Source organism: Thermobia domestica, chromosome 1 (assembly GCF_964235325.1).
Source record: "Thermobia domestica chromosome 1, izTheDome1.hap1.1, whole genome shotgun sequence".
NCBI lineage: Eukaryota > Metazoa > Arthropoda > Insecta > Zygentoma > Lepismatidae > Thermobia > Thermobia domestica.
This window is the reverse complement of record NC_137454.1, coordinates 346,617,539-346,622,657: the sequence shown is the minus strand read 5'-3', so window position 1 is coordinate 346,622,657 and position 5,119 is coordinate 346,617,539.

The window sequence follows — 5,119 nt, the reverse complement described above, 5'->3', positions numbered from 1 at the left end:
TACGTCCCACGATTATGCCGGTTAGGTTAAAGGAGACGGTGATGATGAGTGATGAATGAAAATGGTAGAATGAAGAAAGTGGGAAAAAACGGGAGAACCCCGAGAAAACCCACGCACACGGTGTTTGTCCACCACAAAGTACACTTGGCGAGGGCGGGGATCAAACCCGGGATCCCAAGCACCAGAGATGAACGCTCTACCACTGAGCCACCGCGGCCCTTCTTTTCTAAGAATCAATGATATGCTTCGTTTCATTTTTAACAACTTTTAATTTCATACAGATGTCACCTCGATCATAAAACTCTCACTTTTTTTAAAGAATTTAAACTTAAGAGTAACGCAGGTAGATCAATTAAGTTCTAATAAATTCTAAAATTTTCCACATCCCTATAGATGTGTTGAAACCACTGCTTTAGCATACACTTGTACAGCGGGGGACACTTCTAAATGGTACAGCCATATGGAGATTTACGGCTAAGGTGTACCATTAGAAGTGTCCCCCGCTGTACCAATAATTCTTCTATATCACTTCCGGACATACTGTGTCTAATCATTCCCAAGAAAAGACAAGTCAAATCCAGCTCAGTATCACTGAAGCTATCACGATAATGTGCTTATGCTACAACGATATATATTCTTCTAAAAAATAAATGCTGACGGAATGTTATAAATGTTCAATTTTTGGCCTTGTATTTTCTACTCGTTAATAGCAAATAACGAAGCAGTCTTTGTATATAGCATTTCACATTTGAAGCGTCAAAAATTTATGTAAAGTACCTAGTGCTTTCACTTGACTTGTAATTGCTTACTACTGCCCAGTCCTTGGAAAAACAATGCTAAGTAAGCGTCGAATTGGTAATCTTAAAATTGCGATCTAGTCAGAAAGAGTAGTAATTATTACATACCATGGCCAAGGGGATCTAGTATGTTAAAAGGATACCATGAGTGGTCGAAAATTGGAGATATTTAATATTCCTAACACGGAAAATACTGTCGATGTGGATCTGAAATATTGAGAGGGTAAGATTCTTTTCTCTCAGAACCGGCCAATGCCGTACATGCTACGATGTAGATTGTGCATGAAATGTCAATAACCATATAAAAGTAATTCGAATATCGTCGCTGCGCCTCGAAGAACCGCTATGTGACATTTTTGTCACGTCTTGCAAATAAACCAGAATGCTGTCAGGCAGCGCTCCTTATCATGTCATGAGTTAATATTCAATTGTTTCACCACAACAATGAAAAAATTATAAATTGAAATTAAGGGCTTTTGGTTTTCATCACGTACGCATTGATTAATGTATACGAATCCTCTATGTGCTTATAAAGGCGCAAAAGGTGCTACGTAAACACAAAAATAGTAATATAATACTGTTGGAGCAAGCTACAAAATACCCAGTGCATAATATACGCAGAACCATTTTTTAAATATTTTTCAAGTGTTTCCGTGTATTTTGCAAAATTTTAAGAGTTCTGAATGTCTTCTGCATTTCCTGAAAAGTTGTAGTTTTAACATATAGCGGTTCTTCGAGGCGCAGCGACGATATGCTACTTGAATACTGAATTTTTATTCTTTATATCCAGAAAACTATATATGAAAATATAACATGGACACTTGCACGCATTAAGTGCTATATTAAGATTATGGATGGTTAAACACTTAATATTTTATCACTATTATTATGCTCTTGCGTGGGTATTTCACACTTCGAATCGCTTAAATAGGCTATACACTGATATTTACTTCACACCGGGATTAAAATTCAGGAGATCACGGGTATAGAGGGATTGGTGATTATTCAAAACTGTGATAATTCTATTCGTCCTCCAAGCAGCTTGAGGATGAATGGCTGGACTATTACAATATGTTTTAAAAGCTCGACGGCTATTTCACACTATGCAACTGGTGAACAACACAGGGAAATGATCCAACATTTCCCAAATTGGAAAGCCATTTACTGCAGTTTTAGCCGTTTTCACTATATTACCTGTAGACCTGTAGCCAGCCCAAAAATGTAGGGAGGCCCGGCTGAAGTTAGAGGGGCCCGATCCAATCATATTATAGTTCATCACCGTATTATATTTCACTTACAAGCCTACCGTGAAAATTTTAGGGGGCCAGCGAAAATTTAGGGGGGCCTGGTCCCCTCTAGACCCCCCTGAATACGGGCCTGATTACCTGTAAAAATATAAAACGTTGAACATTATTGCATTATATTTAAATGAAGAACGGCCTTAACGAGGGTTCTATATCGAGGAAGACGCGGATGCCCAAAGTCTCTCTCCCTGAGAAATACACAGTTTCTCACGTCAGCGTTGGATTTGGGCGTTATCAGTAAAACGGGAAAATCCTCTTGCTGTTTGTTAGAAACATCATTAAGATGTTACTAATTGAAGTATAAAAGTCCATATATGAATCTATGGTAATTGCTCTTAGGCGGATATGTTTTCTTGTAATGGTAAAGCTTTTTTATTCATGTTTAGATTAAAAAAAATATACAACTTTACTGTCACTCGTGACTTTTTTTTTATTATGAGTGAATAAGTCGTGGCTCATTTGTACTGAGTCATGGTTCTTTGGGAGCCGTGGTTCTTCGGAAGCCACAATTCTTTGGGAGCGGAGATATTTGGGAAACGTTTAGCTCGTCGTATGAAGCTCACTTGCGAAACGCTCTCTCTTTTCGATCTTACCCTTAGTTCAGTAAGTTGCTGTTGTGGGACAGTAGTTTGCGTGGTTCACACTAAGCAGCTCTTCAGTTCAGTTCAGTAAGTGTGCCGTGTCTTAGTGTATGCACTATATATTCCCGGCTTAAATAAAATAAGTTAATACTGTTTCGGTTATTAAAGAAACAAAAGATTGTAATATGAATATGAATACACATAATTAATTAACAGGAGCCATTTAAAATAACAATCTAAGAATCAAAAAATAATCTGTTAGTATAAGTTGAGTATTTACAAAATTCTACAAATAATAATGTAGAAATAAGTATTTTTGCCTATGAGAAGACTTACCAGAATCAGACAGCAATTGTCATTATAACAAGAGTGAAAAGATAAGTAGGAAGGTTACAGGAAACCAGTGCAGTGACGTGGAAAATCAGCGCCCGGGGCGAGAATATAAGACAGCGCCCTACCCCCGTACATATGAGTGATGTCGAGAGACCAGATGTCGATATCTAACAAGAACGATGAAAAGGATTCTGGGAAGGTTTCGGCCAGAGCCTGTTTAGTAGGTACCATCCTGGCATTTGCCTGGTAGGACTGAGGAAAACCCTGGAAAACCCGAATCATGCTTTGTTATTGAAAATGAGGCTTTATATACCTGACTGGCACAACACTTACTCTTTCACTAAAAGTTTGTTTATTTCATAGTGCAAGGCTGTACTAATGTAAGCCTCTGACGCCTACAAAGAATATTGCTATTGTATTCATATTTTGAAAATGATGCTTAAAAGTTTTAATTATACGCAAAATAAAATCACTGAAAGTTAATTAAATACATGTTTAAGACGTTTGGTGGGACAAACTCTCCATTCTTATAACTTTTCTTGGATTTATTTTAACCGGAGATACTGTAGACAATTCATTTGAGAAATTAAAAGGAAAAAAATGCACGGCGAGGAGTGAAAAGAGCTGATTAGTTTCTAAGCGTTTATTCATACTGTAACTGTTAATTTTAAATAAAGGTATGTATCACACAATTTTTAAGGGGGATGATATGTTAAAAGGAGCATGTAATTAATATTCCTCATATTTTATAAAAAGAGAGAACAGATTCTTCCTACGACTTAGTAAATTATTTTCTGTATGAAAAGTAATTCCTGCCTGAATAACAAGGTCTACTTAAGGTTATTTTAAGATATTTAGTGTAATCCATATAAAAATTCTTACAATTATTATGTATTAAATTGAAAACATAATTCTCGTAAGTTGAACATACAATAACAGTTCAATTTTATGGGAGCACACAGGGTTGAGACAGTTGGGGCCGATGTCCCTGTTAAGACTGTGTTTTTATCTATTCTTCAAACGCGCAATTGTTAATTTGAAATTATGTTCGTTGCTGAAGAATGTTGAAGAATGATTGATGTTGAAGAATGATGTTCGTTGTTGTTGTTGTAAATGTTTGTATAAAATATACAAATATTTACAACAACAACGAACATCATTCTTTGCAGGGGCGCATCCAGGCGGAGTCCACTGACAAGGGACGTATGCGAAACATGACAGCTAGATATTTATGAAAATTGGTACACTGACTAATAGTAGATCGCTAATTATCGTGATGGTATTCAATCGGTGTGGAAATGCCTTGTTTACCCGCTACGTAAAATAAAGATACCAAGCATTGGCCGGGTGAGGCTGTGCGAGTTACACCCCAAAAACGCCGGGAAAACGCAGAAAATGAAAAACGTATGCAGCTAACCTAACCTAATACCTACCGGAGGGGAACACGCTATCTAGTAGTGTCACACAAATAGTGTTGCCATCCTAATACAAACTTAAAGCTTTTCAAATAGAACGTATATCATTTTATGGCATTAAAATAATTAACACAAAATATGAAAGAAAATAAGCAAAAATTGGTTATCAGTATTGCCAAATATATGAGATATGAGGTTCTAAAGTTGAGAAATTATGGTGTCCGTACAATGAAACGAACAAAAGTATAACAACAATAAGACTGCAGAAGGACCAAATGTACATTAGGGAGTAAACCGCAGCATTCACATCATCCAATGACTAACAGGCTTGATATGCCATGTCGAGCGTGCAGCTAGAGCTAGAAATGTACGCATTTTGCGTTATTGTGTGTGGCTTTTGTGTTGTATGCATTGGTGTATTATATTAAAATATTTTGCACCTATATATTACTGGTAACCTGAACACACAATGTATTTTCTCTCACATGGTAACTATACGTTTCTTTTACTCTCGACTGACACCTATCACAGTTCATTAATCTTTGCGAATCGATTCTGACGTACTTTCTTGTCACAGATTTGTTACCTTTCGTGTCGCAGCTTTTCTGTACTCTTTTCAGGCGCTATGCTTTCGTTTCTGTGGTTTGGAAGGCATGCTGGATTTTATATAGTGTTGTAACTCCAAGACA